Genomic DNA, 24,943 nt, shown 5'->3' with positions numbered 1-24,943 from the left:
TCTTCTCCAGATACCTCAGTCCTCAAAGCCCAGCCCCAGTTTCTTCTTCCCTGGTCATCCTATTTAAGGAGCCTTGTGGGTTACTCCACCCCATTACCCTTCTGTTTCCTTCCTAGCAGGAATCACTGTTTGTGATCAAGACAACAGTTACGTGTTTGGTTATTGTCTGTCTCTCTTGCTAGAAATTAAATTCCATGAAGAGTCTTTACTGTCTTGCTCAACATTGTATCCAAAATGCCTGAGATATCCAATAAATGTCTAAAGAATGAGAGAATAAATAAAATAAATGAATACATGAATAAGGATGAATGAATGAATGAATGGAATCTCTTATCTATTGCAGGTATCTTCTTTCTATATACAACCACCTTTTATTTAAAGTGCAAATTTGGTCATAATTCTCTTCTTAAAATTTTCCCAAAGCCCTTCATTGTCCCCACGAGAATGACAAACTCAAATATATCCAGGAGCCAGTTAAAAGTTGAATTAGTGGAGCAGGCCAAGGGGCAGTAAGGACTGTGGCAAACCCGACCGTCAGGAAAGCTCAGTCAATTGTTGCTTGTGTAGAACAGAGGACCATCGTTGCCCAGTTGTCTGGATTTCTCTAAAAGGGTTGAAAACTGGAATTTTTATGTGAACGCTTCTCTTTCTGAAATATTGGGAAGTAATTTTTCTCACATTTTTGGGGTTAATGCAGTAGAGATAAAGTATTTCTGTGGGCTGAATTCAGTTGCAGGCTGCCAGTCTGCAGCCACTGATTGCGGCACCTCTTTTGCCATGTCTTTATTTTATAGCCTCTTCTACCATGTACCCAGCCTGTAATTGCCTTCTTCTTCCCTTCTTTTATCCAGCGTCTGCAAAATGCAGCTGTCACTGTGAGAAAGCTCCCCAAACCTCTTTGAATCTTTTCCTCTCAGAACATCTTAGCTCCTTATCTATCTCTCTCTTTAGCTTTTATCCTGCACCATGTGGATGTCATGTACCACTGTATTACCAGGAATTGAGTTCTCTTTGAGGACAGTGCAGCTTAGAGGAAAGAAAAGAGTCTTTGGAGTTGAATCACTGCAGCCACTGGAACAAGTTGATTTCTTTCTGAATCTCAGTTTCCTCATCTTCACTTTGGTGATAAATACTGAGACTGTATATGCAGTGCCTGGCACACATTAGGTACAGTAAATAAAGGTGATTATTCATTGCCCAGTGTCTGATGCAATTTCTGACAGGTAGTAGGCAGTTAATGAGCATTTGTTGAACGGGTGAGTGAACGCCCAACCTGAACTCTGGCTCTTGAATTACTGACACTTAAAGCCTCCTCTTTCCATATTGTCATGCTATTCCTACTGTGTGACTTGCTCCCTCTCTGGCTAACCAGCTGTGGGTGCTGACCTCTCCTGGATTTCCTGCCTTTTGTTACCTACACCCAGGCCCCCTACAAAGCACATTCAGCACAGTGCCCAACACTGCTCACCCCTGTCTAGACTTAGCAGGACTCAGAGCCTCTGGGAGTTTATCACTCATTATCATAACAACTGCTTGTAAATTGTACGGAACAGAATTCCTTGTGTTGGGCATTATACGAGGTTATGAGCTGAAATGTGTTCCCCCCAAATTCATATGTTGACATGCTAATCCCCAGTGTCTCAGAATGTGACTGTATTTGGAGATAGGGCCTTTAAAGAGGTAATTAAGTTAAAAATGAGATCATTAGGGTAGACCCTTATCCAATATGGTGGTCTTATAAGAAAAGGAAGTCTAGACACAGATACAGAGGGAAGACTGTGTGAAGAAACAGGGAAAGGACAGCCATCTACAAGCCAAGGAGCGAGACTTTAGAAAAAAACAGCCCTACTGATACCTTGATCTCAGACTTCTAGCCTCCAAAATTGTAAGCAAATAAATTTCTGTTATTTAAGCCACCCACTCTGTGGTACTGTTCTGGCAGCAAACAAATACATCTTGCTTGTCCCACCCTTTCAAGTTGTGGAAAGAAAATTGGCTTAGCACCAGAAGATCTAGATTGAGCCTATTGACTATGGCAAAAAACAGAAACAAAAACAAAACAGTCTTTGCATCTGTATTCATTGCTTGTGATTCAATTATCTGTAGAACAATTTTCCGAACACTGAGGTAGTTCATTCCTTAGTTCTTTGAATGAACATATGTAAAGCAGGGTTCTTTGTTGTAATGATTATAGCAATTACTAACATTTAATGAGTTTGCCCTGTACCAGCAATATGCTTGGCATTTTTCCTACCTAGTAGTTCAATCTTCCTAACATCACCCATCCATTGTCCATCTGTCCATCCATCCACACACTCACCAAAGTCCACTTCAGCAAGCCACTCCTTTCACAATTCCTGGGAGAGTGCCATAACTATGAAATCTTAAACTTGGATGCCTTACATTCTGACCAGGACCTTAATTCTCCTTGAGCTGCATGTGTTAAATTTTTAGGCTTTCTGTCTTAGCCTTATTGTTTTTATTTTAGTCACATGATATTACTTCATCTTTTCAAAGATAAATAGAGGTTCTCAGGTAAATTTGAGATTACCATATGCCCGGCTTTGCCTGCTTTGTCTTGTTTATGGCTAATTATTAACACTACCCCTTTCATTGTAAAATATGTCCTGATTTGGACAAGGCATTATGTCTACCCTAAATAGAGACAAATTCAAATCACTGTTCTCAACTAAAATATCAATTCCCTGCTACCATACAATGCTGCATCTCAAACAACCACGAACCTCAATGGCATTCATCGACAAACATTTATTTTGATCATGGGTTTGTGGTGTTCATCTAATCTGTAGTGGGTCCGCTGACCCACACTGAGTTTACTTGTGCAGCTGTGGTCATCACCAGGCAGGCTCAGTGAGGATGGATTTGACTGAGATGACTAGGGTGACTCTGCTCTGTTCTGTGCAGGTAGTTTTGACATGTCCTTTCATGAAGATAGAGACACAAGAGAGGGGATAGAAATAAGCACTTTTTAAAGGCTTTGCTTGTGTTGTCTGCTGACATTCTATTGACTAGAGCAAATACCATGGTCGGACCCAGAGTGGGAGGGCTGTGTAGAAGGACATAGCAAAGGGCGAGAATTTGGGACAAAGGAAGACTCGGGGCATTGGTGCAGTCAGTCTACCACACAATCCACTGAAAATGTTGCCTACACCCGCCTGCACCTCTCCTTTTGCCCCAGAGCCTTAGAGGCAGGGTGTCCCTCATTCTACTTGAGGGCTATTCTTGAATCTCTTTTGCTCCTCAAGTCCCTTGTTCTCAAGATCATACTTGGTTGGTAGGGAAAGTATTCTGAATTATTCCCTGAAAATATTGAATTGAAAGAATGACAAAAAGGGCACTCTGATGCCACAGTCTTAGACTGTCATAGGCACAAAGACTGTGTCTTCAGGAGATGTTATCTGATCATTTTAGTCTGGGAAACATTCAGCAATTTCAGGCCCTCTAGGCCCCCTTGTTTCTAACGGCAAATGCATTAGGTTCTTCCTCGCCAGAGTGAGGCTTTGCCAAATGCAGGAAATGCTAAGTAAGAGCTTACTAAGATTCTTACAGTTCCAATCACACCATCTCGAAACTCCAGCATAAGTATCTTCCATGGTCACAGAAATATCCCTTTTGGAAGCCAGGTCATTTGGATCTAACAGCTGAGTTTCATGTACCATGTTTTACTACAGTGCAAGTGCCATCTTGCTACCTTGGCCATGGTCATATGTTAATATACTGTGCATTACACATGCACTGTTACAACTGTCCATGTTTTGAAGACCTGTCTGCTGTCCTCAAGGACTAGGAGGACATGAGCATGTCAGACCCAGCTGCTGCCCACCCTAGCTCCTTCAGTTTTATTTCCTTCTTCCTCTTCACTGGCCTTTTCTACTCTAGGATCAGTCTACTTTTCAGCTTTGGCTCTTGCACCCCCATATGTACCCCCTGTTTTTTTTTTTTAAGGAGCATCATGCTCATCCTTACCTCTGTTTCCTTACGAATGGTGTCAGTTTTGACATTAGTTCCTTTATTTTTTCCTTTTGGGTAATTCTTGCTCCTCCTTTAATCCTCCATTGAATTTTCAATTTTTCCAGGATTCCATTAGTTCCCTCCTTTACCAGCATCCTAAGTTATGATTTGTATTTTCACAGTATTGGAGCTCTTGGTCAATCCTCTGCTCTAAACTTCCAGCAGTCCGCATTTTACATTTACTAAAATTTAAAACCCTCCTCTCTGCCCTCACATTCCTCCCTGTCATTTTCCCCTTTTACCCTCTATTTTGTTCACACAGCTTTAGCCCCATTGGCTTCCTTACTTTTTCTCTAAAATGTCAACCTTTTGCCCTTGCTTTTCCATCAACCTATTAAGCTCTTCCATCAGTATCCAGTTGGGTAATGATTCTTTCAGTTCCTCTAAGTCTTTGCTCAAATATCACTTTCTAAGTGAGGCTTACCATGACCTCCTTACTGACATCTAGCATTCCTGACCCCTCTTATCTTGCTCTATTTTTTTCCCATAGCACTTAGCACTTTCTAACATACCATAAAATATACTAATTTTTATGGTTATTGTTACTGTTTGTCTCCCACTACTAAAATGCAAATTCCACAAAAGCAGGTATATGTTTATGTTTTGTTCATTGATGTATTCTAAGCGTTCAGAACAGTGCTTAATCATAATATTTTTTAACGCATTGATAACTGTTTTATGAACTTTTTGAGGTTGAGGGTGACATCTTATTCATTTTTATGCCCAGCATCTCACAAATAGGTAAAAGTCCAGGCTCTATCGTACTCTTGTACGAGTAAGAGAAAAACAAATTATCTTGAGAATCAGCAGAAATATTTAAAATATTGATAAATGAGAAGTGGGAAAAAAAAGCTTCATTAGTTATCACCAAGAAGAAAACAACAGATTGATCTATTTTAAACAAATTAGGGCCAAAAATGGACAAGTCTTACTTTTATCATCTTTTGTACCCCTGTTTTCGATTGCTTTCTCAGTTATTTATTGAAGGAAGTAGAATCAACCATATAACTCACTAAAGAAAACAGGAACAATAAGTTATGTGTTTGGTAATGAATCTGAGTCTCAAAATCAGATCTCTTGCTTTGTCACTCTTATAATCAAGTGTATGTGTTCAGAGACATTCAACACTGCTTTAATGCCTTAAAATATTTATCAGTTAATAATCCTTTTTAAAATCATTCTGTAAGGCAGTGTTACTAAAAAGAAGTGCATGTTTAATGAATAATAGCTAAAATAGAGACGCTGTAAGACCTGCCTTCGAGTAAATGGAAATTGAGGAAACAGGAATGACATTTCCAAATTAGAATGTAAAGTTGAGCTCCTGAGTTCAGAGTGAATTATATGCTTGTAAATAATGTGAGAAATCAGTGAGAACTTAGAAAAACTAATTCCTAAGTCTTTAATAGATGAACATGGACATCAGTTTTTTCTACACGAAATGATCCTAATTTGTCTTCCATTTGTAGAGAAAACATTATTAGTCTGTCCACAATAGTCACAGTGAATTCCACTGTTTTCTTCCTTCTTAGGGTCCTGACTTCATATTGAAGTGATCTTTTCTGAAATCCACTTACTTACTACCTAATTACAAGCATTCTTATTTTAACAAAATCATTTTATTATCTATTATTTTTAATAAAGAAGACTCTTAAACATACTTAATTCTCCTGGTTTGAAATGTTTTGAAGATGTGAGTTAAGCATGATATAGACTCTGTCTGGTTTAAAAATTACGATCATTAACTTTCTAGTGATTAGAAGTAATTTACTGGAGGAAAAAGTCTTATCTGTGTTTAACTCAAGGAGAAATTGTCTCTGCTTATTGTGAAGACAGGTGCTTTGTGGAGCTTGACCCTGCTCCCTGGGAGCAGACGCTGCCTCTCAGTGGTCCAGGCAAGGCCAGGCTGTGGTGACTTTTGGGGTTATGTCCTAGGGACAGTGAGAACCCCTTTGGCAGAGTCCATACAACTCAGTGTCCCAAAGGTGTGAATCGTCTGTACTAAGTTCTCCCTGGACTGATGACATTTACTAAAGTTGGAAATTCATAAATGGAAGGGGAGGATGGAGAACAAGCAAAACAAACATAAGTGGGGATTAGGAATAAAGTATGTTTACGAAGGAAAATCCTCAGAATTTAACACAGAGGTGAAGAAGGACTGTAAAATCAAAACAGACCACGAGCCAGTTGGGAGTGCATTTTATCATCAGGGAAGATGCTTCAAATGGGGTGTCTTTGTGAACAGTGGGCACTCTTCAGAGTCAGCAAGCACATGGCTAAGGCCTGATTTCTAACTCCCAGAGTTTCAACCTGCTAGAGTGATGCTGTGTGGGCTTAGAGCATGTTGAACAGATGTCATGAAGTGTGATGCTACACAATGAATCTCCCCTTCCTAACTTTCAGGCCTGTTTTGGCCTCACCAGAGGGCACTGGGTAGATTTGCTATGTTGGGTACCACAGATGCATTTCAGAGATTTTGTTGCAAGTCAAATTTGGTGTCATGGTGTCAGAGGTTATTTTAAAGAAGTAGCCTCCCTGCTCTATTTATAATGTGCCAGGTATGGGGACTCCATTTACATGTGATCTATAGTCCTTCACACAATTCTCCATGCTGGATAGGGATGTCCTCCTCTTACAGATGAGCAGACTGAGGCTCAGACAAATTAAACACCTTGCCCTGGGCCCACGGGGGTTAGGATTTGAAAGCAGATCTAACTCCAGAGCTTCCTGCATTCCTCCCCCTTCACTTCTCCCGGCCTCCTCTTGTTTGGTCAGAACATTTTAAGGGCTACAAACCTCACAACCTTCTTTTGTTTCTTTGCTGAGGTCCAAGTTAAAATAAAATGCATTGAGTTAGTGTTACAAAGCTGATCCCCTGATAGATTTTGCCATTGACAAGGGATATGAGGAAATTGAAAAAATTCAGAGTCTTTCTTTGATTGTTAAAGGCTTGCACAGAAGATAAATGAATCAGGATTATTAAACCCAAATCAGAAGCCTCTGGAGTAATTTAATAAACTTATTCATGTATACATACTTGTGATAAAAGACACAAAGGGATCAATTTCTTTGGTGCTTTAGAAATAATGTAGTATTCTGTCTCTTTCATTCATAGGTTAAGCCCTAAGTGCCTGAAAGTCGAGGAACTATGAAATCTGTATCTTTAGATAAGAGCTCTATACTTGTTAGTAAGTAATTTGAAACGTTTGAATTTAAACTTCCGTATTCAAATTAGAATGGATTAATCAACACTTCCTATTTATCATCCATCTCCCTATCCTAGCGAAATATCATGAAGGCAAAGGGACAAACGTACACAGTCACAGGAAAATCTGTAGCATAAAACATGAAATCCACACAAATGAGATATGCCTTATTATACAAGGCTTCAATGAATTGCATGGGAATGTGCTATCATTGATATATCAACTAAGAAAAACGGTTAAAGGTTGATTGTCTGAAGATTAATTCTAAGGAGAGTTAAATCCTAGTTTATTCTTTTGGTTGTCCTGGCGTAATTATAGCATCCTGTTTCTAAGAGTGTTCCAGTTTTGGGTCATAAATTATATTGTCACCCTATTTATAAAATGTTCAGATCTGGGTGTTTTAGTAAATTTGCTCCAAATTGTTGAGTAAACTTGTTCTAATATGTTTATGTTTTGGTAAACATCATGAAACAATCATTCAACTCTGTATTGGGGGAAAATATCTCTGGGTACTTCTATTTTCTTCGTATATTAGTCTAGATCAAGGCCTTAGTTTCTCAAAACTAGTTTCTTCTTCAAAGAGCTAGGAATCAAGGGCTGAGCAATGAAATGGATGATTCTCTCCTTGAACGCTGAAGAGGGCATTTGACGAAAATCAAGTAATGTTGTTGTACAATGTATTCTTTCAATTAAACTTTATTTTTTAAAAATTAGACCTTTTAACTCTATTGCTATGTATAAAATACTTCCAGATCTTTGAATTCAAGTTAATATTTTTCAAAATTATTTTTCTTAATATTTTGCTTTTAAATGTTTTCCACACTTCTAAGTGCTGTTTATGAGCCTGCAGGTTAACTTATTAAAAACAGCAATAATAACATTCAATTATAATTTAAAAAATAAAATCAGGAAACTTAGGTCATCCTAAATAAAATTATTTTATGAACTATACATAAATGCATGTTGTAAAGAAACTTGGATATATAGCCAGGCTGCAACTAATACTGGATTCTCTTCCATTCTTTTTGAGTTTGTTCATCTTCTCCATGCCAAATGTTTCTATAAATTTCATTTCTTTTCTGAGTAATCTCAGGGACCTTATTTTACATGACCATTTTGGAAACAAAGTTGTAAAACAAAATTCTTAGATTATATATAATTCCTTTCCTGCACATGAATTTTTATAGGAAACCATGTAATTCATAAGTAAATATGTTATCCAAGTGCATGGGATAAAAGCCACATCTCTATACGCAAACCGGGCTCACACAAGCATATGAAATCATTATGCAGGCTGACATATTCTCATACCTATTTTCAGCCTTGATTAGTTAGCACATCTATTCATACGTACCCATATGAATTATGTACAAAGTCCCCTCAGATATCTCTTTCACTCACATTCATTGTAAATTAGGTGATGCTGGCTTTATAATTTCTTTGATTAACTCAAAAGTGCCACAAATTAGGTTTGTGGAAAATTGCATTTTAGTAAGAAGCAGACTTTAAATATTTAAATAAAGGAGGGAAAACAATTTGCATCCTCTCATCCTTCCTGGTGAGATTTACGCCCCCTCACCCTCTACCCCCTACCAGATTGTATCTGTAAATGGGGGCCTCTGGATCTATTTACTATCTGAAGGCTCTATGGGGCAGTGGTAACTTAAATATTATTCCTTCCTTGACATCTTTGAAAAAGGGTAAGATACTGCTGGCTTCATTTCAGGGAGCTCTGCTTTCTAAGGAATGGACCTTCACAATTCAACAGCAGGTCAAACAATCAGAAGCTAGGCATTGTCCTACAAGGCCATGCTGCGGGGCAGCACAGTTTCCTCAAGTATGGTTCGGTCCTTGAACAAAGTGGTCTGTATGTACTCAAGCACACTTTTCTTGTTTACTTAGTGGGTTAAAATGTATTGATTTGACCATTTCTATTAAAAACATACTTAGTTGCAACATCATAAAAATAATTTCTGGAGACAAGCAAGATCAGGGAGGTTTAGAGCCGTCAGAAGAGGTTCTTCTGTGGAAGGAAGATGGTGAGGGCAAAGCTACCTGAGAAATCAGAGTTAAAGACATTTCAGTGTAGTAGAAGACAGACATGCAGCAGACACAGGAAAGAACTCCTCACACGGAGGCCATGGTGGGCGCTATTTAAAATGCCTTGTCTGGAGCCAGGTCACATGTTCTCCAATGATATTCATTAAGTTTTAGAGTTATTGCCCCTTCCTCCCTCCTTCCTTGCTTTTCCTGTGGCATTCCCGAGAGCCTGTAGAGCATGAGATCCAGTTCCATCAGGCATTTTTCTCTACCTGCAGTCAGTTCTACAACTCTTTTCAGCTGATTACTGTAAAAACCTGCTCTCCACACCACATGCAGTTTCGCGACTTCCCACCTCAGAGCTTGCCAACTTGGCCACTTAAGCCACTAGAGAGAAATCCAAATCTGGCCTTGAGTATTGTTAGCACAATTGATGTCCTGTTTGCTTATCATGATTTTTTGAGTATTTTAGATGCAGGGGCTCTGGGTCAGATGGTCTGGGTTCAGACAATGATGGGAGTCTAGTTCTATATTTCAGTCTTTAGGCAAGTGTCTGTGAGTGTCTTATGCTAATATTACAGGCTCTTTTGTAGTCCAGTGTGTTTTCATTGTTTTATTAATTATATGTCAATTGGAATACAATTCAGTTCAACCTACCAGAGCATATGGCCAATAGACTTGTCTCAACAGATACCTAATTATCCCTGAAAATGTGTTCTAACAGATATAGCTGTTGTCTGCACCATTCTGAATATCAAAAGTTGTTGCTAGAATTACCCTAATTGCACTGTAAAATTCAATTACTCGCTATTAAATGGAACGTTCTTAGAGACAGAGAAAACAAGAAGAATCGAATCTAGTTGTTAGAATTATATCTAATTAGCATATATCTAATTTACATAATTAGATATAAATATATCTAATTAGCATATATCTAAGAGGCAACTCTGTTTGTAAAGGCATAGATAGGTTCAATACTTATACCATCCAAAAGAATGTTATGCAAATAACATTTGAGAAAGGAAAAAAAAAAAAAAAGGAGCGGCTCCTGACATTGGGAAGCTGACCTGGCTCTCACAGCTAGGCCACATTATCCTCCTGTTGTACATAAGTAATCTCAGAGAAAACTTACTTACTCTGATGCTATGATAAAGTGAGACCAAAAAAAGGCCAATTTATAATTTTGTCCAAACATAGACAAAAACAAGGTCACTGCTATGAACTGAATGTTTGTGTCTTCCTCAAATTCATATGTTGAAACCTAACCCCCAGTCTGACAGTATTAGGAGGTGGGTCTTTTGGAGGTTTTTAGATCTTGAGGGTAGAGCCCTCATGAATGGGATCCGTGTCCTTATAAAGAGACCCCAGAGCACTCTCTCAACCTCTTTCCACTATGTGAGAACACAGTGAGAAGTCAGTAGTCTGTAGCCCAGACAGAGTAGTGGTCTCACCAGATCCTGACCAGCCTGGCACCTGGATCTTAGACTTCCCAGCCTCTAGAGCTGTAAGAAATAAATTTCTGTTGTTTATAAGCCACCCAGTCTGTGGTATTCTGTTAAAGCATTCCAAAGTGACTGAGACAGTCACTGTGCCACCCACAGAATACCAAACACACCCCTTTTTAATAAACGAGTGACTGGTACTTCTTTATCTCACAACAGTATCACCCCAGCTTTCTGACGGCATCAGATATACAGGAAGCCCCTTGACCATCTACCTAACCAATATCTAAATACTGTAGTATTAGTATATCTTCATTTTAATGCTTTCTTACTGAGACACCCACTATTCTCCATGGCATATGCTCACCTTTGCTGCAACAAGTACTGAACCCAAATTATTCAACTACAGGTATGTTCCTGGTGATCTTTGGCTTTGTTTAAATGTTAAAAATAAAATTTAATTGGAAGTCTGTATAATTCTCAGATTTCTCTTGAGTCTGCTCAATGAAGGTAAAACTTTGCACAATTTTGTCAGCTCTTTCTTTCCACTATTAGGAAAAAAGTCTCTATCTGCTCTTAAGATTTTTTTCTTTGTCTTTAGTTTTCAGAAGTTTAATTATGATGTGTCTTGGTGTAGATTTCTTTGGTTTTTCCTACTTGGATTTTCTCAACTTCTAGAATCTGTGATTGTGTATATTTTGGAAAATTTCAGTCATCATTTCTTCAAATACTCTTTTAGTCTAACCCTCTTTCTCCTCTGTTTGTGGGATTCTGAAAATAAATATGTTGGGTCTTTTGTTATTTTTCCCACAGGTTCCTGAGGCTCTGCTACATTTTTTTAAAGTCTATTTTCTCTGTGTTGTTCAGATTAGGTGAATTCTATTGATCTGTCCTCAGATTCATCCTCTGTCATCTCCAGTCTGCTATTGACCTTATCCAGTTTTTTAAATTTCCATTATTGCATTTTTCACTTCTGTAATTTCCATTTGATTCTTTTTTATGACTTCTATTTTATCGATGAGATTTTCTATCTTTTCATTTGTTTTCAGAAGATGTGTGATAGATTGTGGAAGTATTGTTATGATAACTGCTTTAAAATCCTTGTCAGATAAATCCAACTTGTGATTTATCTTAGTGTTGCTGTCAACTGGTTGATTTTTTTTTTCCATTCAAGTTGTGATTTTCTTGGTTCTGATATGACAGGTGAATTTTGATTATATCCTAGACATTTTGATTACTATGTTAGGAGACTCCAGTATTATTCAGATTTTTTATTTAGTAGATGTCCACTCTGTTCAGGTTTAGCATGCAGGTCCTAGACTGCTTTTCAGGGCTGTGGTTCCAATGATAGTTTACTTTTTATTGTATGAAGGGTGTTACTTTATTGTATCTGTTTGGGTTATGTGATACGACTTGAGCCCTGCTACCCTGCTGGTGCTGCCTGATGGAGCAAAAAGGGTTTCCTACTGTTTCTCTACTGGGGAAAGGAGTCTCAGACCCACAGGGACCAAGAGGTTTCCCTGGGTGGGCACTTGCTGTGGAAAGATGCCCCCTATCCCTTGGGGATGGAGAGGATTTCCCAAGTTGTATAGTTATTGTGGTCAGACTCCCTTACTGGTGCCCTCTGGCTGCCCTGGTGTCTCTGGTAAGGGAATGGAGTCTCAATTAAGTAGAATCAAAAGTCTTCCTGGGCCAGGCTGCTTTTTGTAGCCAGGTCCCCCGCTCTGCTGTTGCCTGCCCGCTTAAGTATTTCTCAGCAGAGGAGAGCTTCCCCTGGCTGATTTCTGTTAGTGAGGGTCCTTATTGTCCCATTGTCAATGATGTTTAGCTCACTGATTTTGTCAGGGAGACTCCTGTTCATTTGGAGGGAGGAATGGACCTTCTGTTGCTACATTAGAGGTCAGGAAATGACAGGCCTGAGTTGCCTTCTCCTGTTGGATATAGGGTTGTAAGACATCCTGCCACTGTGCTCTTCACCAGTCCTGATGCCCTAAGTCAGTTCATCCTCCTGCCACCTTTCAGAGCTCTCCTCTGGATGTCTCTTGCATTATTCCCAGGGTTTATAGTTGTGCTTAGTGAGGAGGAACACAGAGAAATGGGTCTATACCATCTTGCTCAGATGAAAAGTCCCTATTAGCCCAAATGAATTTTGACAAAGGTATAAGAGCAATTCAATAGACGAAGGATAACTTTTTCAACAAATGATGCTGGAGCAATTGGACATCTATAGGCAAAAAAACCCAAAGTCCAAAAAACAACAACAAAAAACTTCAACTTAAACGTCACACCGTGCACAAAAATTAACTCTAAATAGATCACATACTTAAATGTAAAATTATAAAACATTTAGTATAGAAATAGAAAAAAACTTTCATGACATCAGGCTAGGCAAAACGTTCTTAGACTTTACATTAAAGGCATAATCAATAACAAAAAATCAATAAATTGTACATTATCAAAATTAAAACCATTTATCCTTAAAGACCTTGAGAACAACAAAAGACAGTTATATACTGGGAGAAATATTTATGAACCATGCATCCAACAAAGGACTAGTACCTAGAATACACAGGGAAATTTCAATACATAACTGTTTAAAACACACACACACACAAAAGCAAAAAACAATTCAATTTGCAAGTAGGCAAAATACATGAAGAGAAATTTCACCAAAAAGGATATACAAATGGCAAATAAGCACATGAAAAGATGTCCAACATCTTTAACCATTAGCAAAATGCAAATTAAAACCACAATAAGATAGTACTACAATGTATTAGAATGGTTAAAATGAAAAGTAATGACAACACCACATGTTTACAAGGATGCAAAGAAACTAGATATGTATACATTGCTGATGGGAATCTAAAATCGTGTAGCCACTCTGGAAAACAGTTTGGCAGACTCATATAAAACTAAACATGTGGGGTGGACTAAAGATGGCATACTAGGAAGACGTGGAATTTGCATCTCCTTACAACTAGGGCAACTACCAGGCACCAGTGGGGGACCCTGGACACCTAAGGGGATGGGAGGAACCCCCAGAGACTGGGTAGGATGTGGGGCGTGGGGGGAGTGAAGGGGGAGGAGAAATGGAGGCTGGACAGGACTGGTGCCCCTGAGGTGTGGCTGGGGAAGGGGAAGGGATCCCATCCCCAAGGGGGGAAACGGGAACCATTGGGAGGGCAGAGGATCAGAAAGGAGCTTGGCCAGGTTTCCCCTGCCCACTTGGGCCCCCAGGAACCTGCTGAGATCCCAGGCCTGATCCTCTGCCTACTGGTGGTGCAGTGGTTGAGAGTCTGCCTGCCGATGCAGGGGACATGGGTTCGTGCCCCGGTCCAGGAAGACCCCACATGCCGCGGAGCAGCTGGGCCCGTGAGCCATGGCCGCTGAGCCTGCGCGTCTGGAGCCTGTGCTCTGCATTGGGGGAGGCCACAACAGTGAGAGGCACGCGTACTGCAAAAAAAAAAGAAAAGAAAAGAAAAAAAAAAGCGCCTAATACCCTCAGCCATGCGGGTCCTGAGGGAGAGGGAGGGAGGGAGGGAAGAGGGAGCAAAAGTGAAGTCCGGACCTCTGGGACCAGCACCCCTGTGGGGTGGTTAGGGGAGGGGAGGGGTTCCTACACCCAGAGGGACCCACCCACGGTTAGGGTCCAGTGGCGTTGGGGGAGACCCTGGGGGAGACGGTGGGGGAGGGGCGTGAAGGAATGGAAAGGAAAGGGGCCAGCGCCTTCCCTGTCCAAGTAGGCACTGGAGCCTGTTGGGCTCCCGGGCCTAATCCTCTGCCCTTGGAGCCTCCCTCCTGCAGTGCAGAGCCCAATCCCCGCCCCTACCTCCCCACCCAGGTCCCCACCTCTATACTCGGAGACCCCCTCTGATGCCCCCTCCAATGAGCTGGGCCTAAACCCCACCCACACACCCTCACTCAGGGCCTTTCCTCCAAACTCCAGAACTCCACACTCCAGAGGCCCCCCTTTCTACATGCTGCCTCTCCCCTTCCACGCAGGTCCTAAGCAGAGGCCCCACCCCATGCTCAAAAGTTACCCCTGAATCTGCCTAGGTCGCAGCTCACCCAAAACCCCACCCGGACCTAAGTTCCACCCCTGCCTAGACTCTGCCCCCATAGCCAAGGCTTTTGCTTTTTTTCCCTCTTTTAGATTGGGGTTCTGTTTAACCTTGTTGATTCATTGTTGTTGATTCTTTTATATTTTTATTTTTCCTAACCTTTTATTTTTCTAATTATATTTTATTCTTTATACTTTGTTATTGTTCTCTCCTTTTGGCTTGTACCCGCCCTGCCCCGTTTTTCTTTTTCTTTTTTCTGTTGGGGTTTTATTTTACCCTGTTGCAATTGTTTCAATTATAGTTTATTTTTCCTAATATATATTTTACCTTTCTAATTTTATTTTGTTTTTTATTCTTCGATATTGTACTGCTCCTTTTCTTTCTTCCTTTTTCTTTTTGAATGAAATAATTTAATTATTTTCAATATACAAAAGGAAAAATTAGCTGCCATGAATTTCTCTGGATCAAAGCATACTCGATCCTTGCAAATAAGTGTTCATTTTTGACATTCAATCAAGATACACTCAAATTCAAATATATCTTTTGTTAAATAGAGTATTTCCTTTGGCTTTCAAAATGATTCCAAACTTTGCTCAGAAAAGAGAAAGAGAAAGAGAGAGAGAGAGAGCAGATGTATTAAGGAAATTTAATTAATTTTACTTGGCACATTCCTGCCAATCTACTCATTGATTTACTTACACCAAAGAGTACATATAAAAGTTAAGACAGAATCCATGATTCTTTCATGGAAAGAGATTTTTGTCAACACTAGAAAAAGTCAGATTTTGGTGAAATTCTGACTGCAAGGCTCTTTCCTTAAATATCCAGACTGTGATCATCCATTTTATTTTATTTTTACAACTGAAATCATTTTATGAGAAAAGGTAGCCATTCCAACAATTATTCTTTAATAGAGATCAGTTTCTTTTATCAAAATTTATCAGAGTAACTTCATGACTTTTTTATTCCTTGTTTTTAATTTATCCCAACCCTTATGTGGAGAAGGCTAAAATGGGCACTGGGTGCTGTAAGTTTGTAGTGAGCATTCTCTGCATTTCTATGTGATCACTTAGAATTTTCTTTTTTTTTTTTTTACAACTTTATTGGAGTATAATTAGTTTACAATGGTGTGTTAGTTTCTGCTTTATAACAAAGTGAATCAGTTATACATATACATATGTTCCCATATCTCTTCCCTCTTGCGTCTCCCTCCCTCCCACCCTCCCTATCCCACCCCTCTAGGTGGTCACAAAGCACCGAGCTGATTTCCCTGTGCTATGTGGCTGCTTCCCACTAGCTATCTATTTTACCTTTGGTAGTATATATATGTCCATGCCACTCTCTCACATTGTCACAGCTTACCCTTCCCCCTCCCCATATCCTCAAGTCCATTCTCTAGTAGGTCTGTGTCTTTATTCCTGTCTTACCCCTAGGTTCTTCATGACATTTTTTTTTCTTAAATTCCATATATATGTGTTAGCAAACGGTATTTGTTTTTCTCTTTCTGAATATTTCACTCTCTGTGACAAACTCTAGGTCCATCCACCTCATTACAAATAGCTCAATTTCATTTCTTTTTATGGCTGAGTAATATTCCATTGTATATATGTGCCACATCTCCTTTATCCATTCATCCGATGATGGACACTTAGGTTGTTTCCATCTCTGGGCTATTGTAAATAGAGCTGCAATAAACATTTTGGTACATGACTCTTTTTAAATTATGGTTTTCTCAGGGTATATGCCCAGTAGTGGGATTGCTGGGTCATATGGTAGTTCTATTTTTAGTTTTGTAAGGATCCTCCATACTGTTCTCCATAGTGGCTGTACCAATTCACATTCCCACCAGCAGTGCAAGAGTGTTCCCTTTTCTCCACACCCTCTCCAGCATTTATTGTTTCTAGATTTTTTGATGATGGCCATTCTGACTGGTGTGAGATGATATCTCATTGTAGTTTTGATTTGCATTTCTCTAATGATTAATGATGTTGAGCATTCTTTCATGTGTTTTTTGGCAGTCTGTATATCTTCTTGGAGAAATATCTGTTTAGATCTTCTGCCCATTTTAGGATTGGGTTGTTTGTTTTTTTGTTATTGAGCTGCATGAGCTTCTTATAAATTTTGGAGATTAATCCTTTGTCAGTTGCGTCATTTGCAAATACTTTCTCCCATTCTGAGGGTTGTCTTTTGGTCTTGTTTATGGTTTCCTTTGCTGTGCAAAAACTTTGAAGTTTCATTAGGTCCCATTTGTTTATTTTTGTTTTTATTCCCATTTCTCTTGGAGGTGGGTCAAAAAGGATCTTGCTGTGATTTATGTCATAGAGTGTTCTGCCTATGTTTTCCTCTAAGGGTTTGATAGTTTCTTGCCTTACATTTAGGTCTTTAATCCATTTTGAGCTTATTTTTGTGTATGGGGTTGGGGAGTGATCTAATCTCATACTTTTACATGTACCTGTCCAGTTTTCCCAGCACCACTTATTGAAGAGGCTGTCATTTCTCCACTGTACATTCCTGCCTCCTTTATTAAAGGTAAAGTGACCATATGTGTGTGGGTTTATCTCTGGGCTTCCTATCTTGTTTCATTGATCTATCTTTCTGTTTTCGTGCCAGTACCATACTGTCTTGATTACTGTAGCTTTGTAGTATAGGCTGAAGTCAGGGAGCCTGATTCCTGCAGCTCCGTTTTTCGTTCTCAAGATTGCTTTGGCTATTCGGGGTCTTTTGTGTTTCCATACAAAATGTGAAATATTTAGTTCTAGTTCTGTGAAAAATGCCAATGGTAGTTTGATAGGGATTGCATTGGATCTGTAGATTGCTTTGGGCAGTAGAGTCATTTTCACAATGTTGATTCTTCCAATCCAAGAACATGGTATATCTCTCCATCTATTTGTATCATCTTTAATTTATTTCATCAGTGTCTTATAATTTTCTGCATACAGGTCTTTTGTCTCCTTAGGTAGGTTTATTCCTAGATATTTCATTCTTTTTGTTGCAATGGTAAATGGGAGTGTTTTCTTGATTTCACTTTCAGATTTTTCATCACTAGTGTATAGGAATGTCAGAGATTTCTGTGCATTAATTTTGTATCCTGCTACTTTACCAAATTCATTGATTAGCTCTAGTAGTTTTCTGGTAGCACTTTAGGATTCTCTATGTATAGTATCATGTCATCTGCGAACAGTGACATCTTTACTTCTTCTTTTCCGATTTGGATTCCTTTTATTTCCTTTTCTTCTCTGATTGCTGTGGCTAAAATTTACAAAACTATGTTGAATAAGAGTGGTGAGAGTGGGCAACCTTGTCTTTTCCTGATCTTAGTGGAAATGCTTTCAGTTTTTCACAACATTGAGGACGATGTTGGCTGTGTGTTTGTCATATATGGCCTTTACTATGTTGAGGAAAGTTTCCTCTATACCAACTTTCTGAAGGGTTTTTATTATAAATGCATGTTGAATTTTGTCAAAAGCTTTCTCTGCATCTTTTGAGATGATCATATAGTTTTTCTCCTTCAGTTTGTTAATATGGTGTATCACATTGATTGATTTGCATATATTGAAGAATCCTTGCATTTCTGGAATAAACCCCACTTGATCATGGTATATGATCCTTTTAATGTGCTGTTGGATTTTGTTTGCTAGTATATTGTGTATCACATTGATTGATTTGCATATATTGAAGAATCCTTGCATTTCTGGAATAAACCCCACTTGATCGTGGTATATGGTCCTTTTAATGTGCTGTCGGATTTTGTTTGCTAGTATATTGTTGAGGATGTTTGCATCTATGTTCATCAGTGATATTGGCCTGTCGTGTTCTTTCTTTGTGACATCCTTGTCTGGTTTTGGTATCAGGGTGATGGTGGCCTCATAGAATGAGTTTGGGAGTGTTCCTCCCTCTGCTATATTTTGGAAGAGTTTGAGAAGGATATGTGTTAGCTCTTTTCTAAATGTTTGATAGAATTTGCCTGTGAAGCCATGTAGTCCTGGGCTTTTGTTTGTTGGAAGATTTTAAATCACAGTTTCAATTTCAGTGCTTGTGATTGGTCTGTTCATATTTTCTATTTCTTCCTGATTCAGTCTTGGCAGTTTGTGCATTTCTAAGAATTTGTCCATTTCTTCCAGGTTTTCCATTTTATTGGCATAGTGTTGCTTGTAGTAATCTCTCATGATCTTTTGTATTTCTTCAGTGTCAGTTGTTACTTCTCCATTTTCATTTCTAATTCTATTGATTTGAGTCTTCTCCCTTTTTTTCTTGATAAGTCTGGCTAATGGTTTATCAATTTTGTTTATCTTCTCAAAGAACCAGCTTTTACTTTTATTGATGTTGGCTATCATTTCCTTCATTTCTTTTTCATTTATTTCTGATATAATCTTTCTGATTTCTTTCCTTCTGCTAACTTTGGGGTATTTTTGTTCTTCCTTCTCTAATTGCTTTTGGTGCAAGATTAGGTTGATTATTCGAGATGTTTTCTGTTTATTAAGTTAGGATTGTATTGCTATAAAATTCCCTCTTAGAACTGCTTTTGCTGCATCCCATAGGTTTTGGATTGTTGTGTCTCCATTGTCATTTGTTTCTAGGTATTTCTTGATTTCCTCTTTGATTTCTTCAGTGATCACTTCGTTATTAAGTAGTGTATTGTTTAGCCTCCATGTGGTTGTATATTTTACAAACCTTTTCCTGTAATTGATATCTAGTCTCATAGCATTGTGGTCAGAAAAGATACTTGATACAATTTTAGTTTTCTTAAATTTACCAAGGCTTTATTTGTGACCCAAGATATGATCTATCCTGGAGAATGTTCCATGAGAACTTGAGAAAAATGTGTATTCTGTTGTTTTTGGATGGAATGTCCTATAAATATCAATTAAGTCCATCTTGTTTAATGTATCATTTAAAGCTTGTGTTTCCTTATTTATTTTCATTTTGGATGATCTGTCCATTGGTGAAAGTGGGGTGTTAAAGTCTCCTACTATGAATATGTTACTGTCGATTTCCCCTTTTATGGCTCTTAGTATTTGCGTTATGTATTGAGGTGCTCCTATGCTGTGTGCATAAATATTTACAATTGTTATATCTTCTTGGATCGATCCCTTGATCATTATGTAGTGTCCTTCTTTGTCTCTTCTAATAGTCTTTATTTTAAAATCTATTTTGTCTGATATGAGAATTGCTACTTCAGCTTTCTTTTGGTTTCTATTTGTATGGAATATCTTTTTCCATCCCCTTACTTTCAATCTGTATGTGTCTCTAGATCTGAAGTGGGTCTCTTGTAGACAGCATATATAAGGGTCTTGTTTTTGTATCCATTCAGCCAATCTGTGTCTTTTGATGGGAGCATTTAGTCCATTTACATTTAAGGTCATTATTGATATGTATGTTCCTATTCCCATTTTCTTAATTGCTTTGGGTTCGTTATTGTAGGTCTTTTCCTCCGCTTGTGTTTCTTGCCTAGAGAAGTTCCTTTAGCATTTGTTGTAAAGCAGGTTTGGTGGTGCTGAACTCTCTCAGATTTTGCTTGTCTGTAAAGGTTTTAATTTCTCCATCAAATCTGAATGAGATCCTTGCTGGGTAGAGTAATCTTGGTTGTAGGTTTTTCTCCTTCATCACTTTAAATATGTCCTGCCAGTCCCTTCTGGCTTGCAGAGTTTCTCCTGAAAGATCAGCTGTTAACCTTATGGGGATTCCCTTGTGTGTTATTTGTTGTTTATCCCTTGCTGCTTTTAATATGCTTTCTTTGTATTTAATTTTTGATAGTTTGATTAATATGTGTCTTGGCGTGTTTCTCCTTGGATTTATCCTGTATGGGACTCTCTGTGCTTCCTGGACTTGATTAATTATTTCCTTTCCCATATTAGGGAAGTTTTCAACTATAATCTCTTGAAATATTTTCTCAGTCCCTTTCTTTTTCTCTTCTTCATCTGGAATCCCTATAATTCGAATGTTGGTGCGTTTAATGTTGTCCCAGAAGTCTCTGAGATTGTCCTCAAGTCTTTTCATTCTTTTCTCTTTATTTGGCTCTGCAGTAGTTATTTCCACTATTTTATCTTCCAGGTCACTCATCCTTCTTCTGCCTCAGTTATTCTGCTATTGATCCCGTCTAGAGTATTTTTAATTTCATTTATTGTGTTGTTCATCATTGCTTGTTTCATCTTTAGTTCTTCTAGGTCCTTGTTAAATGTTTCTTGCATTTTGTCTATTCTATTTCCAAGATTTTGGATCATCTTTACTATCATTATGCTGAATTCTTTTTCAGGTAGACTGCCTATTTCCTCTTCATTTGTTAGGTCTGGTGCATTTTTATCTTACTGCTTCATCTGCTGTGTGTTTTTCTGTCTTCTCATTTTGCTTATCTTACTGTGTTTGGGGTCTCCTTTTTGCAGGCTGCAGGTTCGTAGTTCCCGTTGCTTTTGGTGTCTGTCCCCAGTGGCTAAAGTTGGTTCCATGGGTTGTGTAGGTTTCCTGGTGGAGGGGACTAGTGCCTGTGTTCTGGTGGATGAGCCTGGATCTTGTCTTTCTGGTGGGCAAGTCCACATCTGGTGGTGTGCTTTGGGGTGTCTGTGGACTTATTATGATTTTAGGCAGCCTCTCCGCTAATGGGTGGGTTTGGGTTCCTGTCTTCCTAGTTGTTTGGTATAGGGTGCCCAGCACTATAGCTTGCTGGTCGTTGAGTGAAGCTGGGTGTTGGTGTTGAGATGGAGATCTCTGGGAGATTTTTGCCAGTTGAGATTATGTGGAGCTGGGAGGTCTCTAATGGACCAGTGTCCTGAAGTTGGCTCTCCCACCTCAGAGGCACAGCACTGACTGCTGGCTGCAGCACCAAGAGCCTTTCATACACACGGCTCAGAATAAAAGGGAGAAAAAGTAGAAAGAAAGAGAGAAAGAGAGAAAGAGAGAAAGAAAGAAAGAAAGAAGGAAAGAAAGAAAGAAAGAAAGGGAGGAAGGAAGGATGGAAGGAAGGAAGGGTAAGGGAGGAAGGAAGGAGGGAAGGAAAGAGGGCAGGAAGGAAAGAAAAAAAGAAAGAAGATAAAATAAAGTAAGATAAAATAAAATAAAGTTATTAAAATAAAAAATGATTATTAAGAAAAAAAATTTTTTTAAGAAAAAAGCAACAACAACAAAAATGGACGGATATAACTCTAGGACAAATGGTGCAAGCAAATCTATACAGACAAAATCTCACACAGAAGCATACACATACACACCCACAAAAAGAGGAAAAGGAAAAAATAATAAATCTTGCTGTCAAAGTCCACGTCCTCAATTTGGGATGATTCATTGTCTATTCATGTATTCCACAGATGCAGGGCACATCAAGTTGATTGTGGAGCTTTAATCCGCTGCTTCTCAGGCTGCTGGGAGAGATTTCCCTTTCTCTTCTTTGTTCTCACAGCTCCTGGGGCTCAGCTTTTGATTTGGCCCCGCCTCTGCATGTAGGTCACTGGAGGGCATCTGTTCTTCGCTCAGACAGGACGGGGTTAAAGGAGCAGCTGCTTCGGGGACTCTGGCTCACTCAGGCTGAGAGGAGGGAGGGGTACAGGGTTCGGGGCAAGCCTGCGGCAGCAGAGGCCAGCATGATGTTGCACCAGCCTGAGGCGTGCTGTGCGTTCTCCCGGGGAAGTTGTCCCTGGATTCCAGGAACCTGGCAGTGGCGGGCTGCACAGGCTCCCCGGAAGGTGGGTATAGTTAGTGACCTGTGCTTGCACACAGGCTGCTTGGTGGTGGCAGCAGCAGCCTAAGCATCTCATGCCCGTCTCTGGGGTCCACACTTTTAGCCACGGCTCACACCCGTCTCTGGAGCTCCTTTAAGCAGCGCTTTTAATCCCCTCTCCTTGCGCACCAGGAAACAAATAGGGAAGAAAAAGTCTCTTGCCTCTTCGGTAGGTCCAGACTTTTCCCGGACTTCCTCCTGGCTAGCCGTGGTGCACTAACCCCTTCAGGTTGTGTTCACGCCACTAACCTCAGTCCTCTCCCTGTGCTCCTACCGAAGCCCGAGCCTCAGCTCCCAGCCCCTGCCCACCCCAGCGAGTGAGCAGACAAGCCTCTTGGGCTGGTAAGTGCCAGTCTGCACCGGTCCTTTGTACAGGAATCTCTCCACTTTGCCCTCCGCACCCCTGTTGCTGTGCTCTCCTCCGTGGCTCCGAAGCTTCCCCCCTCCACCACCCGCAGTCTCCACCCACGAGGGAGCTTCCTAGTGTGTGGAAACCTTTCCTCCTTCATGACTCCTTCCCACTGGTGCAGGTCCCATCCCTATCCTTTTGTCTCTGTTTATCCTTTTTTCTTTTGCCCTACCCAGGTACGTGGTGACTTTCTTGCTTTTTGGGAGGTCTGAGGTCTTCTGCTAGCGTTCAGTAGGTGTTCTGTAGGAGTTGTTCCACGTGTAGATGTATTTCTGGTGTATGTGTGGGGAGGAAGGTGATCTCAATGTCTTACTTTTCCGCCATTGTCCCCTCGTCCTCCCTTTTTTATGTTGTTTACTGTGCCACAAAGCTTGCAGGATCTCGGTTTCCAGGCCAGAGATCGGGCCTGTGCTTCTGTGGTGGGAGCTCCGAGTCCAAACCACTGGACTAACAGAGAACCTCAGACCCCAGGGAATGTCAATCGAAGTGAGGCCTTCCTGAGGAAGGAGGTCCTCCTGAGGTCCTCATCTCAGCACCAAGAACTATGCAACTGCCTGAAAACTCCAGTGCTGGACGTCTCAGGACAAACAACCAGTAAGACAGGAATAGAGTACCACCCTTAAAAAAAAAAAAAAATGAAACCACAAAAAAATTTGTTACAGATGAAGGAGCAAGGTAAAAACCTACAAGACCAAATAAATGAAGATGAAATAGGCAACCTACCTGAAAAAGAATTCAGATTATTGATAGTAAGGGTGATCCAAAATCTCAGAAACAGAATGGAATAAAGACAAGAACATTTAACAAGGATCTAGAAGAACTAAAGAGCAAAGAAACAATGAGGAGCAACACAATTACTGAAATTAAATATACTCTAGAAGGAATCAATAACAGAATAACTGAGGCAGAACAACAGATAACTGAACTAGAAGATAAAATGGTGGAAATAACTGCCAGGGCACAGAATAAAGAAAAAAAGAATGAAAAGAATTGAGGACAGTCTCAGAGACCTCTGGGAAAATATTAAGTGCAACACATTTGAATTATAGGGGTCCCAGAAGAAGAAGAGAAAAAGAAAGGGTCTGAGAAAATATTTGAAGAGATTATAGTCCAAAACGTCCCTAACATGGGAAAGGAAATAGTCAGTCAAGTCCAGGAAACACAGAGAGTACCACACAGGATAAACCCAAAGAGAAACACACCAAGAAACGTATGAATCAAACTATCAAAAATTAAATACAGAGAAAAATATTAAAAGCAGCAAGGGAAAAGCAAATAACAACAACAAATAACATACAAGGGAATCCCTATAAGGTTAACAGCTGATTTTTTAGCAGAAACTCTGCAAGCCAGAGGGAGTGGCAGAACATACTTAAAGTGATAAAAGGGAAAAACCTACTGCCATGATTACTCTACCCAGCAGGGATCTCATTCAGATTCAACAGAGAAATTAAAACCTTTACAGATAAGCAAAAGTTAAGAGAATTCAGCACCACCAAACCAGCTTTACAACAAATGCTAAAGGAACTTCTCTAGGCAGGAAACACAAAAGAAGGGAAAGACCTACATTTACAAACCCAAAACAATTAAGAAAATGGTAATAGGAACATACATATTGATAATTACCTTAAATGTAAATGGATTAAATGCTCCAACCAAAAGACGTGGACTGGCTGAATGGATACAAAAACAATCCCATACATGTGCTGTGTACAAGAGACCCACTTCAGGCCTAGGGACACATACAGACTGAAAGTGAGGGAATGGATAAAGATATTCCATGCAGATGGAAATCAAAGAAAGCTGGAGTAGCAATTGTCATATCATACAAAATTGGCTTTAAAATAACGACTATTATAAGAGACAAAGGAGGACACTACATAATGATCAAGGGATCAATCCAAGAAGAAGATATAACAATTGTAAATATTTATGCACCCAACATAGGAGCACCTCAATACATAAGACAAATGCTAATGGCCATAAAAGAGGAAATCAACAGTAACAAAATCATAGTAGGGGACTTTAACACCCGACTTTCACCA

The 24,943-nt window shown here is 39.6% G+C and overlaps 1 protein-coding gene across 2 annotated transcripts in view; it reads left to right on the top strand.

The window, feature by feature from the left end:
- The window catches only part of LOC307184640 (semaphorin-5A-like), a 284,063-nt gene that overhangs the window by 8,625 nt on the left and 250,495 nt on the right, over positions 1-24,943 (top strand). The gene's annotated exons all lie outside the window — the stretch shown is intronic.

The sequence above is a fragment of the Stenella coeruleoalba genome (genome assembly GCF_951394435.1).
Source record: "Stenella coeruleoalba genome assembly, chromosome: 3".
In the NCBI taxonomy this organism is placed as follows: domain Eukaryota; kingdom Metazoa; phylum Chordata; class Mammalia; order Artiodactyla; family Delphinidae; genus Stenella; species Stenella coeruleoalba.
The sequence above is the reverse complement of the archived record's forward strand: the minus strand, read 5'-3'. Positions and strand labels throughout refer to the sequence as shown.